Raw genomic sequence first — 15,591 nt, 5'->3', positions numbered from 1 at the left:
TTTGTGACTGTGGATAAGGCAATTGTTTCTTAGATATGACATCTAAAACATAAGCAACAAAGGAAAAAAATAAATTATATTTCATTAAAATTAATAACTTTTGTGCTTCAAATGATACTATACTATCAAGAAAGTGAAAAGACAACCCAAAGAATGGGAGAAAACATTTGCAAATCATATATTTGATAAGGGTCTAATGTCCAGAATACATAAAGAAGTATTACAACTCAATATAAAGAAAAATAAATTAAAAATTGGCAAAGGATCTGAATAGTCGTTTCTCCAGGCAGGCATAAAAATGGCCAATAAGCACATGAAATAAAGCCCAACATTCCATTCCTGATGGGAAATGCAAATCAAAACCACAACAAAATGCTACTTTATACCCACTAGGATGCCTGTGGATATAAAGACACACAATAACAAGTGTTGGCAAAGAATGTGGAGAAATTAGAACCCTCATGCATTGCTGTTGGGTCTGCAAAATGGTGCTATTGCTTTGGGAAGCAGTTTGGCAGTTCCTCAAAAATTGAACCTAGTGTTGGCATTTGACCTAGCAATCTTACCCCAGGTATATACCCAAGAAAACAGCAAACAAATGTTCACACAAAAACTTGCACATGGATGTTCATATCAGCGTTATTCATCATGGCAAACAACCCAAATGTACATCAACTGATGAATGAATAAACAAAACATAGTACCCACAAAATGTAATATTATTCAGCCATTTTAAAAGTATGAAGTACTGACACATGCTGCAACATGGATGACCCAGACAACACTGTGCTAAATGAAATGACCCAGACCCATAAAGTCAATATTACATGGTTCCACTTATATAAAATATCCAGGATCAGCACATCCACACAGACGGAAAGTAGACTAGTAGTTGTCAGGGTCTCAGTGGAAGAAGGAGTAGCGAGTGACTACTACTGGATAGGACGGCTTCCTTTGTGTGATGAAAATGTTCTAAAATTAAATGGGGTTGATGGTTGCACAACTCTGTGAAAATAATAGCTACTGAAATGTATATTTTGAATAGGTGAGTTATATGACATGTAAATTACATTTCAACAAAGCTGTTTAGAGGAAGGGTGGGGAGGAGAGGAGGAAGGGGAAAAGGGAAGGAAGAAGGAAAAAGAGACAGAGAGAGAGAGAGAGTATAAGCTTCTCTAGGAACCTCAAAGCAGGATTTTTGCTGGATCTCTTTTGCCTGATTTGTTTTACCTGTAAATAGAAGTAGGTTCTTGAGGTTACGACTTGCCACTATGTCTCCTGCAAATTCCTGGGGTTATGACTTGCCATTGTCTCCTGTAAATATTGCTCAAAACACCTCAGTATTACCTGTCACTGAAGAAATACAAAGACCTAGGCTTAGAAGTGAATTAAACTAGGTTTTATTTGCAGCTCTGCCACATTGAAGAAACTCATATCCTCTCATTAGGCCTCTGAAAGATGTTGCCAGGGCTCTGCTCATTTCTTCTCTCATCCCATTTTTGTGCAGACTGGCTTATTTTCTTCTTTCTCAAAGGCCTCACTCCATCTTTTTGTCAGAGGCTGCCTTCAGGCTGACAGAGAACCTAAAGGGCTGACGATGTGTGCAACTCTTAGTGTCTGCCCTGTTGTGTACAGAGGACATAAATACCCCAATCACCTTGCCTTGCCAAGAGGACACCTCCAAGGTTAGATCCACTGTGATTATGAGGCTTTTGTGGTTTTGAGCCAAAGCTGAATACCCTTGTGTGGCCTTCTTCCCTTCCCAGTCCCAAATTCTTCGCTCCTACTAGGAACACATCCTAATAAATCCCCTCCACAGGAATCCTCATCTCAGAGTCTCCTTCTAGAGAATCCAACCTGAAAGAGCCTTCTTTACTTATCTGCAAAATAATAGTTAAGAGGGGTAACGGGAAAAAAGATGTATGAAGGCAACAGAGCAGGCTCTAGAACATGTCTTGTCAGAACATTCTTTTCTTTCAGTAAGTTTCTATAGGCCATGAACAGAAGGACCAAGAGGGAACTAACAATATGGTACAATGAGTGACTGAATAAATGGGCCAGGCAGGAAAACAGGAAGCCTTAGATGCAATACAGTATAGTAATTAAGAGTGTGAACTCAGGGAAGTTGGCTTAAATTTGGATCTCAAGTACTCCAGCTACTTGGGCATGTGATTTATTTCTCTAAGTTTCCATTTTCCCCTCTGTAAATGGAAATAATAACAATACCTGTCTCATAAAGCTGTTGAGAGGCTGAAATGAGATCATGGATGTACAGCATCTGGTATAAGAAAAAGTTCGCTGTTACTCTGGTGGTGACGGCAGTGGTTATTTTTATTGTAGATGTGTGTAGCATTAGTAGAAGAAGTAATCCGAGGACACCAAATACAAACTTTACCGACTTCACAATTTCACCACGATTGAAGTTAGATCTAATTTGACAGCTGGGCTAAATTCCAAACACCTTACAGCAGATTCAGGTTTAAATTTCATTCCAAAGAATGAAACCCAGTGCCTCTACCTGATGGCAGAAGGCACTAGGCTTCTGTTTCAGGCAGGTGACACAGGCAGGGATTTTAATCAGCCCTCAAGGGGGTCTCACACCACCCAGGCTTCTGGTACTGAGAGAAGAACAATAGCTATCAAACTGACACTTTGTTGACCAGGAAAGCCTCATAAAATAACATGGAATATATATATATCCCCATGAGATACATAGATATATCTACAGATATATAGATTTATATAAACACACACACATATACTTGCTTTAATTTTAAAAGGATGAAAAAATGCATGGCAATTGGACTTGCCCAGGCATAAATTATACAGTATGGCATGTCAGTCAGCAAGCACAACAATGAGACATAAGAAGTCTGAGGAACAGGTAAACAGCTGTCAAGGGCTGCCTGGCACACAGCTCAGATATGGCACACTAAAGGGGCACACAGTGCTATGGGTTGTACAAGGCATCCCAGGAATGTTATATGCCTCACCCTAAGCTAAGCAAACTCCCCTAGGAAACCAGAGACAAGCTGTGGTTGTACATACCTGTGTAAGAGAAGGACTCCATATGTTCTGACTCAGGTTCAGTTCAACCAGTGTTTCTGCTTCCCTCCTGCCCCTCCACAGTCTACTCTCCACCAAGAGCCAGAGCGATCCTCTTACCACCTGCACTAGCTAATGTCATGTGTCTACTCAAAACCCTACAATAGATTTCCATCACACAGGGAACAAAGACCATAACATAACCTCAACATAACCTGGTCTCTGCAACCCTCTGTTGCCTCATTTCCTGCCCCTCTCGCGCTTACTCACTTTATTCTAGCCCACCGCCCTCCCTTCTCTTCTTCAAGTTTATCACGCACATGCCCACTCCAGGACATTTGACTCTGTCGTTCCCTCTTCCAGGGATGCTCCCTCCTCCCACTCACCCCTGTTTTCTGTGGCTCATTTCTGCTCAAGTGGCACCTCCTTAAGGTAGACTACTACCCAACGTATGGGGTAATTACTTGCGTATGCATTAATAACCTTCCTCACCCTGTAAGTTCCATGAAGACAGACTTTGTCCGTTTTGTTCCCAGTTGTATCCACAGTGCCTAGAACTGTGCCTGGTATATATTAGACACTCAGTATTTGCTTAATGAATAAATAGTTGAATGAATGAATTCCTTGAATACATGAAACATACCCGGTAACTGGGGTCAACAATAGAATTCAATGAGAAAGAAAATTTGGGCCTTCACTTCAAGGACCTTAGCCTTCAGGTCTACACTGTCTGAAACAGTAGCTATTAGCCACAGGCAGCTGTGGAGCACCTGAAAAGGTAACTCTACAAATTGGATGTTCAGTAAGTGTACAATACATGCTGAATTCTTAAGACTTAGTATGAGAAATGTAGAAGTCTCAATTTTTTATATTGACTAGATTTGAAATGGTATTTTTAATATACTTGGTTAAATAAAATAATTACAATTAGTTCCACCTGCTTATTTTAAATTGCTTTAATGTGGCTACTAGAAAATTAAGAAGTATGTATTTAGTTTGCATTTTGGACATGCATTGTGTTTCTATTAGGCAGAGCTCATCCAGAGGGAGAAGCAGACATTAAGTGGATTCTTTCTAGATAGTATGGTTTAAGAAAGAAAATTTTAAATAATAATCAACACAGTGATATAGGGAGGTGAGTTGAGGGATAGTTTATACAATCTAGAGATTCAAACCCTGCTGGAGGAACTGATAAGTATTAAGTGTGTTTTAAAGCAATGCTTATCAAAGTTTCGTGGACCTGCGAATGATCTGGACATATTGTTAACATGCAGATTCTGATTTATTGGTCTGGGGTGGGGCTGGAGAGTATATAGGTCCTACAACATCCCAGATGATGCCAATGTAGAGGCCTCCTAAAATACACTTCAAGTAGAAAGGATTCAAAGGTCTGTTTGGAGTTAAACAAGCAGAGGACAAGAAGGCATCGGACCATTAGAAGCTTTACTCAAGGCCGGTCCAACACCTCCCTGCCAAGTGGCAGAAGATCTGGCTCCTTAGCTGCTAACGCTGCATTTTATTATTATTTTTTAATACACTTTAAGTTCTGGGGTACATGTGCAGAACATGTGCCATGGTGGTTTGCTGCACCCATCAACCCGTCATCTACATCAGGTATTTCTCCTAATGCTATCCCTCCCCTAGCTCCCCACCCACCGACAGGCCCTGGTGTGTGATGTTCCCCTCCCTGTGTCCATGTGTTCTCATTGTTCACCTCCCACTTGTGAGTGAGAACGTGCAATGTTTGGTTTCCTGTTCTTGTGTTAGTTTGCTGAGAATGATTGTTTCCAGTTTCATCCATGTCCCTACAAAGGACATGAACTCATACTTTTTATGGCTCCATAGTATTCCATGGTGTATATGTGCCACATTTTCTTTATCCGGTCTATCATTGATGGGCATTTGGGTTGGTTCCAAGTTGTTGGTATTGTGAATAATGTTGCAATAAACATAGTGTGTATGTGTCTTTATAGTAGAATGATTTATAATCCTTTGGGTACATACCTAGTAATGGGATTTCTGAGTCAAATGGTATTTCTGGTTCTAGATCCTTGAGGAATCACCACACTGTCTTCCACAATGGTTGAACAAATTTACACTCCCAACATTGTAATAGCGTCCCTATTTCCCCACATTCTCTCAAGCATCTGTTGTTTCCTGACTTTTTAATTCATTTTAAAGATTGCCCACTGGACGGGCACAGTGGCTCACGCCTGTAATCCTAGCACTTTGGGAGGCCAAGGGGGGTGGATTGCCTGAGCTCAGGAGTTCCAGACCAGCCTCAGGACTTCCAGAACATGATGAAACACCATCTCTATTAAAATACAGGCTGAGCACTGTGACTCACGCCTGTTAATCTCAGCACTTTGGGAGGCCGAGATGGGTGGATCACGAGGTCAGGAAATCGTGACCATCTTGGCTAACATGGTGAAACCCCGTCTCTTCTAAAAAATAGAAAAAAATTAGCCAGGCGTGGTGGCAGGCGCCTGTACTCCCAGCTACTCAGGAGGTTGAGGTAGGAGAATAGCATGAACCCGGGAGGTGGAGCTTGCAGTGAGCCAAGATCGGACCACTGCACTCTAGCCTGGGCAACAGAGCGAGACTCCATCTCAAAAACAAACAAACAAACAAATAAATAAATAAACAAACTAAAATACAAAGGCTGGGCCGGTGGCTCACGCCTGTAATCCCAGCACTTTGGGAGGCTAAGGCGGGTGGATCATGAGGTCAGGAGATCGAGACCATCCTGGCTAACACGGTGAAACCCCATCTCTACTAAAAATACAAAAAAGTAGCCTGGTATGGTGGCGGGCGCCTGTAGTCCCAGTTACTCAGGAGGCTGAGGCAGGAGAATGGGGTGAACCCGGGAGGCAGAGCTAGGAGTGAGCCAAGATTGTGCCACAGCACTCCAGTCTAGGCAACAGAGCGAGACTTCATCTCAAAAAACAAAACAAAACAAAAAAATTAGCCGGGTGTGGTGGCGTGCACCTGTAGTCCCAGCTACTTAGGAGGATAAGGCAGGAGAATCACTTGAACCTGGGAGGCGGAGGTTGCAGTGAGCCCATATCGCACCACTGAACTCATCGGGGTGACAGAGCAAGACTCCGTCTCTTAAAAAAAAAATAAAAAATAAAATAAAAAAATAAAAAGATTGCCTACTGCCTGAGGTTGCTGCCCCTGCCTAGATTTGGGAATTCATATGATGTATTATTGACTAAGACAGTGCCAAGCAGCTATGCAGGGTGAGAATCACTCAAGCTGAGCCTGAGACTTGGGCTGCTAGAACTTCAGTCCCAGCATCGGGGCCTCTACTCAGTGCCTTCTGTTTCCTTTCCTTCGGACACACACTGGACTCTGGAGTGAAGGGGAACAAATGTGGAATTTAGGGACTAGTCAGCCAGTGGCTCAACCCAGGTGGTGTTCTTGCCACCAGCCTTCTGCTTCCTCTTATCAGTAAAGGGGTCTTGAAGCTTGGAGTGAAGGGACACCCAGGCGGTTTAGGGGATTTAAGCAGGCTTGTCTCCATGTGGAATGTTCAGGGTCTCTGAACACTCTGGCAGGTACTCATGTTTGCGTTATCACATATAACATATTTGGAACTCTGTACATCACAACAAGGCAAAGAAATACACTTGAGAGAAAGGATATGGAATGGAGATTAATGTGAGTGTGGGAGTGTGGGAGCCAGGACTGGCTGCTGGGGCTGCAGCAAACACACAAAGTGAAAACAGAGATTAATGTGGGGAAAGTGAACAAAAGGTAATTCCAAGGCACAGAGGTCATGTTAAGGAACATGGACTTTATTCTGAGGGCAAAGGGGAGTTCCTGTAAAGTTATGGGTTACAAGGTAATGAGGGAAGAATTGATTTGAGAGGGACCACCCTGGCTGCAGTGTGAAGGAAGGATTTATGGGCAGCGGTACTGGCCATAGGATGAGTGAGCATGCTCTTATATCATTCGGGCAATGGTGGCAAAGGCCTGAACAAGGAGAACTTCAAGAAACTTTAAAGAGAATAAATTAACCTCTTAGGGATTGAAAGCAGGGAATTTTGAAGACAGAGGAATACAGGCTTTTTCTCTGATTTTTGGCTCAGGTGAAAAGATGGTGCTATGAAAAGAGACTGAATACACACACACACACACACCACCACCACCAACGTTAGTATTCTTGGGTTTGGAGAGTAACACAAGTGGTTCGCTTTGTGGTGTGATAAGTTTTAAGTGCCCAGAGAATAACAAAGTATACTATACAGCAAACTCTTGGATATATGAATCAGGAACTCAAGAGAAAATTCATGGCTGGAGACTTAAGATTTGACTGTCGCTGCAACATGGGTGGATGTTAAAATCATGAGAGTAGATAATATTGACTACGGATAGTGTATAAAAATAGGAAGGCTATGAGCCAAAGATAAATGCAGGGGAGAAGGGAAGGCACCTGGGATGAAGTGAGGTACAAGCACAATCTAGAGAAACCACTGGAAGGAATGAAGAAGGGTTTCAAGAGCCAGCAGTGGGTCAACTGTGGGGTCGATAAAATAAAAATGGCAAAAGTCCGTTGGATCTGGTTATTAGGTCATCAGTGACTTGTTCATAAGCTATTTCCATGGAGTACTGGAATCAGAAGTCAAGTTGAAGGAGATTGAAGAAGAAATGAAAAATGAAGAAAGTAGACAAAGTGAATTTAGTCACTTCAAAAAAGCATGGTGAGAGGGAGGAATAAGGGTAGAAGAGTGGCTGGAGAAAGACTTCGTTCATGAAAGGGCTTAGAGGATTTGGGGCTTTTGTCCTTTATTTTTGGTTATTTTAAAATGGGAGAAATTTTTCTATTTCAAAGTGGAAAAATTTTGAGTTTGAAATAATTTGTAAATTATTTCTGGCATCTGGGAGAGAACTTTTGGTCCACAGTAACACACACACACACACACTTCAAAAAGTCATATCAGACAGTGATGCACACACATACACCCCAAAGTTACTCATGGTCTATAATCATAAAACCCTGGCATTTATCTCAGTTTTAAATTCTAATATAATATAATAGAAAAATTATTGATTAAAGGATTAAAGATCCCAGTTATAGTCCTAGGGTCTTCCAAATGATTGACCTTTAAGTTACTTTATCCTTCTGAGATTCAGTAACTTTAAAAGGCTGAACTAGATTAGGAATGACATCTTAGATACCAGCCCTAATGCTTTGATAGGGGCTGCTTGGCATGCTGTGTTATAAAGGTTTCGGAGGTTGTGTCTACATTTAGCAAAAAAGACTACTGTAATAGATTAGCAATGTCTGCCACAGGCAGGAAAATAGTCGTTCTGCTTGGTATTTCTGAACTCCCGAACTAGAACATTTCATGATTCATTAAATGCATTATCATCCTGTCATATATCATGACTTCGGCCTAGGAAAATGCTCTGTCACCATTTTTATTTCTTACTTAGCCCAAATCCCTTTTTTTTTTTTTTACTATAGAAATGGGATCTGACATGGCTACCTCTGACATCATCAAATCTCTACCTCTATTTATAAACTAGCCCTATTCTTTTCTGTTTATCTTTCTAATATTCTCTATAATAGCAAGGCCATTAAGAAACATAGACCATTGGCTATAAAAACTGCCTTCAGATATTTGGAACTGCATTTTTTTACTGACTATATAGGGCTCCAAATAGCATCTACAACATTTTAGACTGTGATCGAATTTCTTTGCAAGACAAAGAAGGTCTATTGGTCCTCTTTTGCTGGATTCAGATGCTGTGTTTATAGTATTTCTAACCCCTCAAGTGAAAAGTCCTTTGCCCTGTGGACATAATCACAGAAGTACATGACAGCTAATTCTCTAAAACACAATAATGGAAGATCCCTTCTCTCAACCACTCCCAAACTTCCAAAAATGTTTCTTTTCTAAGTGGCTTCCATATATATGTGTGTGTGTGTGTGTACATATATATACACACATATATATACATATATATACACACATACACACACACATACACACACACACACACATATGTGTATATATCCACTTATGCCCTCAGATAGAGCAGGACCCTGCTCTTAACATTTCTATTTGTTTGCCTGTGACTTCCAATTATGCTATGTGCCCATAGCATTGTTGAGAGGTTCCAATGAAATATAAACAAAAGCATTGTGTAAAAGTCTTGGTCATTATATCTATAAATGATATTATTGCCACTGTTACTCTCCTCACAAGCATAGAGCCACTAAATAGGGAAAGATGGGGGCATTCTATAACCACATGTGGGACTGGTACAAGATGAAAGAACCAGAAAGGCAATTAATGGAGCTTTAGTAAAACAACTTCAAAATCAAAAAGGTTTTGATTTGGGTTAGTCCACATACCCAGCCAACTTTCCCCTTAATATCCCTCATTTTGTGGTGAGCATTTTTCTTTTTAAGAAAGGCTTATTTAATACAAAACCTGAGGGTCCCCTACTCCTGCCATGTGGCTGTTCCCTCAGGAAGCAGTCAGGCAATCGGGTTGTGTAAGAACACTGCTTCTATTCCACTGTTTCTTTTATTCCCTGGAGGAACTCCACTGGCCTGGGTACTTCCTTTCCATGGCCTCTCTTTAATATCTCCCTCTTCTCTGTAGTCATTTCCATCTCATTGCCTTTTTTCAACATTTGGAGATTCTCTCAAGTTAGTTCTCCATATTACTGATGCAATTATCTGCAGGGTCTACTGTACGTTTTACTTCTTCTAATACATTATAAGATTCTGCCAACTCATGTTTTATTTCAAAGTCATCATTCTAGTTTCTATCAAGCTTCTTTTTAATTTTTATCTTCCTGTGAGCAGGTTTACTTTTGATATTTATTGTCTTACCTCATCTTTAATCTCATGTTTCATGGAATCCAGGCTTAATTGAATTTTATTGAAAGGACAAGCAGATGTTGCCTTAAATTACTTTTGTTTCCTACGGTAAATCTTTTTTCAAGTATGTCCTTCCTTTGCCTCCTGTGAGCTCTGTTCTTTCCTGCTTGAGAATCTTTTCATAGGGCCCAAATTGATGTGTGTGGGTTTTCCTGCAATTTACTCATACTCAAAAATGAGAATTCTACACAGGCCTGAAATCTCCACCAGAAACAGGTGTAATAAGATGCTAAAAGAAGACTGATCTCAGTTTCAGCAAAAGCCCCAATTTAATAGGGGCAACCCAGGGCCAGCTACATAATTTGCTGGACTCAGTCCAAAGTGAAAATGCAGGACTGCTTATTCAAAAAGTATTAAGAAGTCCAAGATGGAAACAGGAGAGCATTAATCCAAGCACGGGCCTTTCTGAGGGAGGAGCCCTGTGTAACTGCAAATGTCATATGTCCTTGAAGCCAGTCTTGGGGGAAATTACCCTTGCAATCCAAAGCAGGGTTCTGACCACCAAATAGGACCTATAAGGTGTCTGTAAATCAGATTTTTGAATCTTAGCCCCTCATCTACCTAAAAGAAATAGAAGAGTTGAACCTGAAGCAACTAAAGAGTGAGTTGGAATTTGGAGGGTTTCTCTAGAGCTAAGTATCAGTGTGCTGTGACAACCTCACTCCTCAGTCTCCATGTGGCTCCAGGGAGATCCCTTGAAGACTTTTACACAGGAAGAAATTGCAAGCAGGCAGGGAGGGAGCAGCCTCGCCCTCATCTAGAAAGATGCAGTATAGCTTTCCCAAAGGGAAGTCTCCGTAAAGGCACGAAGATGTCATGGGAAAGAAAGTATTGGCTTTTAATGTCGGCCACGTCAGGAGAGCACGAGGTCATGACAATGCCAGTCAAGAATGCCCTTTCCTGCCCCAGCCTCTTGGTCTGGGAGTGAGGCAGAAGGAGCCAGCACAGCATAGATAAGAAAGAAGAAAAGCATTAGGTTGAGGTTTTGACTATTACCCAGTATTGAAATGAAACTGCTTCATGACTCTCAGTGATCAGAGAAGTTTCTATTATCCTAGAGTAAATGGACAAGGCAGATGGTCCACCACACGCCAAAGGGAAAGAACAACATCGTGAACTTGCACAGAGTTGTGTTATAATTGGGCTTGATTACGTTCTACTTGTTTAAATGCACAGGGTTCGGGTTCTTTTCAAGTTCTGCTTGTTTGCAGGATACAGACCTTTGGCTGATTGTTTAGATTGAGCACCAGTTGCCTTTTTCATTATTCAGCATTGCAAAGAGAGCAGGAGAAGCAGAGGTCTTAGACAACTTCACTCTATTTGATGCAGGTGCAGCTGCAGCTCCAGGTGCCAGGCCTGGAGAGAAATCTTCCTACTGCCTTAGGAGATCCTCCCAGCTCCCTACCACCACCTTAGCAGGCCCAACATTCCTCCCCACCCACCAGACCCAATTTCCTGTTAGCTTGAACCCAAAGAATCTGCTGATGTGAGAAGTTGTGCCTGCAATTCTTCCTCTAATTCTGTTCCAAAAAGCTGGAGGGGAGGGTGCTGCTGTCCACACTGAATGTTAGCTGCTGAGAATGCACACCAGTGGGGAATCCCCACTCAGGGTCACTTCTTTCAGCCCCCTTTGTGTACTTCCCTGACTGACAAACGTCTGTCATACCCTGCCCCTCAGTACACCCCTTTCTCCAGTCACAATCCCAGCCCCATCTGCTCTGAGCTACAGCCTCCTAGCAAACTTCAATTAGAGCACTGGGTCTCAATCCTGGCTGCACATCAGAATCAGCTGAGGAACACTGTAAACACCAATGCCTGGCCCTCACCCCAGACCAGTTGCCGCAAACGACTGGGGAGTGTGGCACAGACATCTGGGCTTTGCGTTCCTCTCCAGGCAATTCTAATGTCAGCCAGGGCAACTCACAGGTTATTCTATTTTTTGCTCAATTCGGTGTCATCTTACAGAAATTCCTCATAGCCTTTCGCATATGGATGACAATGTTTCCTATTTTTCACTGCTGACACAGATTTTTTTCATATTATTACATTGAGATCAATTTAGATTTGTCTGCAATACAAGGAAGACTCTCCTAACTGTCACTGTTAGGAAATAACTGTATAACATAAGGGAAAATTGAAATCTTCCTCCACAGAGCTTGTAAAAACAAGCCAAAATCATCTTATTTTCTGCAGCTGTTTAGGTGGACAGTTACTAGGCCAAGGTTCTGTTTAATGCTAGAGATCTACACTGGAATCCTAGTCAATCACAGAAGCAACAGTCCCTCCATTATTAAGAACTCTTCATGGGCAATTCTTTCTTAGTGAAGAGACAGAAATTAAGGACTGGCCCTGTAAACAATAAGTAAATCTAATCTAGGAACCTGTATGATCCAAATTCCACATCTCTCCAGAATTGCAATATTTTATTGATGTCTGAATTAGAAAAGTATATTGTTTACTCTAAAAGAAAAACTCAAGAGGGCTAGAGAAGGTCGGACTTCTCCCAGGGGAATAAAATTGATCACGATGTCTGTTCCATGGAAATTTAAGTATTAAAATGTAAAGATCACAAAATGTATTGGATTCCATTCAGCCTCTAACTTGCCTTTGTTCATTATCCTGAGCCTCAGCGATTATTGTCACTCTGTGCCTTAATAAGCTCTCACATTTGACCACTCTTTAGGCAGCTGAGCATGCGTTTCCTTTAGGATTTTGTTCACCTTCATTTACCTTCAGAGCTTGTGATAGAAATCACACCATCTTGAATATCTGGCTTTCTCGTGCAGGTCTTCTCTATCCCAAGTACAGCAAGCAGATTGCTTTGTTCTCTTGCCATCCTGAGCACAATCCAGGTGCTGAACACAAGAGGCTGTGAATAAATGATGAAACCAAGTTTTAGCTTAGAGCTTACTGTGTTCCATTTGCATACGTATAATGTCAGATTCATTATTCATGAGCATATGCTACAATGGCCCTCCCCTCAATTCTCCACTGCTCAATTCTCCACTGCTTCTGACTCTCAGATGTGCAAGATGAACCTCTCTCCTGCAGCTTGGAGCAATTTCTCCTTTCTGAGTTCACGGCAGAGTGATAGCCCTATTTTTAATGCAAGTGTGGCTCCTTAGATGCATACCATTTACAACCTACCATAAAATAAAACTGAAGGTTTTGATTCTGAAAGCTGTAAGCATATTGGGTCAACAAAAAAAATTAAGAAGCAAGAAGCAAGGATTCCCTTTAGAATTCTGGTGGAGGGACATGCTGGTCTATCTATAGATAGAAGAGGTAAGATACAATGGCACATTGCAGAGGGCATGCTGGGAAGCCTTTACTAATTAAAAGTCTCTCTTCCAGATAAGTGTGATGGTTAATTTTATGTGTCAGTTTAACTAGGGTAAGGGATGCCCAGAGATCTGGTAAAACATTATTTCTGGATATGTCTGTGAGGGTGTTTCCAGAAGAGATTAGCATTTGAATCAATGGACTGAGAAAGCAGATTGTTCTTACCAATGTGGGTAGGCATCCTCCCATCCACTGAGGGCCCAAATAGAACAAAAAGGCAGAAGAAGGGCAAATTCAGTCTCCCTATTTAAGCTGAAACATCTGTCTTTTCCTGCCCTCAGACAACATGGCTCCCAGTTCTCAGGCCTTCAGACTCGGGCTGAGTTATAACACCAATTCTCCTGGTTCTCCAGCTCACAGATGGCAGACCGTGGGACTTCTGTGCCACCATAATTATGTGAGCCAATTCCTATAATAAATCTCTCTATATGCATATATACATATACATATAGTGTGTATATATACACACATATATACATACATATATAGTACACACACACACACATTCTATTGGTTCTGTTTCTCTGAAGAACTCTGACTATTACTATAGCAAGTTCCTCTCAAGCCTAGGATTCTACTATTACAAATAAGGAAATACTGTCTCTTAGAAGGAAAAGCTCCTTGGGGAGAATGACATAGTGGACCCTGTGATTTACTTTAACAGATCACTATCCTCTCTATAAATAAAACAAGCCCACTCTTACATAGTGCTTCCTATATGCCAAGCACTGTTGTAAGTGCCTTCTACATACTAACTCATGTGATTCTTAAAATAGCCCTATAACATAGGTGTTATCATCATTATCATCTTCATCATCATCATTGCCATCATCAACATCTCCATTTTTCAGATGAGGAAATGGAAGCATGGAAAATTTGAGTAACTTGCCAAAGTCATATGGAAGAGTCAAAATTTGAACCCATATAACCTGTTTACAAATTAAGCATTGCACTACAGGGTCTCTGGAGGGTAACACACATAAAAGGTGTCTGTCTTTGGATAACAGAAAGAATGGAAAATATTCTGAAAATAAATTCAAAGGAACGCTGATGGAGAGGGGATGTGCAGTAGCAGAGCACTAAGCTTGCTGTTGCATATGATCTGCCCTCCATCCCTATTACCTCCGTCCTCATCTCCTACCTGTCCACCCCCTACCCCTTTCTCCCTCTATTCTGACCACTCTGGCCTCCCTGCAGTAACTTAAACACACCATGGATACTCCCACTTCAAAGTTTTTGCACTTAACTGTTCCCTCTTCTCAGAATGCTCAGAGAGCCACAGACTCTCTTCTTTTAACTCTTTCAATTGTCACCTCATCAGAGAAGCCTTGTCTTATAATCCAATATAAAATAGCACCACACCATCCCTCCAGTCCATTATTCCAAGTCCTTTCCCAGCTTCATTTTTGTTCACAGTGCTTATTATCTGACATATTATACGTTTACTCATTCGTTTATTCATTGCCCTCACAATCACCTGCCACTGAAATGTAAGCTCCATGTGAGAAGAACTTTTGTCTATTTGTCATTGTTGTATTCCTAGCACCTAGACCCATGCCTGCCACCTTAGAAGTGCAATACACATTTGTTAAAATCAATGGGTGAATGACTATGAACTATATACTTTACAATTTTTCCAATGATGACCCCCAAATGGAATATAAAATTTGAGACATCTTTTAAGTCTACATGTATATGCCTGAGGCTATAACTTAACAAGGTTCATTGACAAATTAAATCACTGGATCTTTTTAGCAGTGATAAGGTTAGATTAGATATATTTTTAGATGGAGACTAATAAATATGACTGCACAAGTAAAAGATTTTGGCAGAGGTGTTGACATACTCGTCCACAGATCTGGGAATCACTAGGCATGCAATCTGTGGGAGATAAAAGTAAAAAAGAGGTGCTGCGTGTTGCAGAAAAGGTCAAAGTCTTATAGTTAGGTCTACGTTCAAATCCTAGTTCTGTTACTAATTTTTACATGACCATGAGCAAATTAGTCTCATTGGGTTTCACTTTTCTCATCGGTAAAATGGGAATGGGTATCAATATGGCAACATTAACTTTGAAGGGCTATTGGGAAGAACGAGTTGAACAATACAGATAAAAGTGTTTAGCACATAATAGCTTTCCAACCTTTTTCCCTGAATCTTTATGCAAAAGTGGCATGATTTAGTGACAGGTTGAGAACATAGAGCAATCAAGCAAGATTCTTTGTTTAAAAGGGAAAATTTTTTTTTAAAATTTACAAAATCTCTAAGTATGACTAATCTCCTTTTCTCCAACAGCCCCCATAGTT

General features: G+C 41.0%; 1 long non-coding RNA gene across 2 annotated transcripts in view; it reads right to left on the bottom strand.

The window, feature by feature from the left end:
- Positions 1-255: 255 nt before the first annotated feature.
- LOC103877073 overlaps positions 256-15,591 on the bottom strand; it is a 58,386-nt gene continuing 43,050 nt past the window's right edge. For both annotated transcript variants that reach the window (XR_002516753.2, XR_004178316.1), the window contains exons 4-6: positions 12,677-12,815; positions 2,227-2,278; positions 256-1,591 (exon numbers count right to left, since the gene is read on the bottom strand). This is a non-coding gene — a long non-coding RNA (uncharacterized LOC103877073). The remainder of the gene's footprint in view (positions 1,592-2,226; positions 2,279-12,676; positions 12,816-15,591) is intronic.

This window comes from Papio anubis, chromosome 14, assembly GCF_008728515.1.
Source record: "Papio anubis isolate 15944 chromosome 14, Panubis1.0, whole genome shotgun sequence".
Lineage (NCBI taxonomy): Eukaryota > Metazoa > Chordata > Mammalia > Primates > Cercopithecidae > Papio > Papio anubis.
Note: the sequence above shows the minus strand (reverse complement) of the source record. Positions and strands in the feature narration are given on the sequence as shown.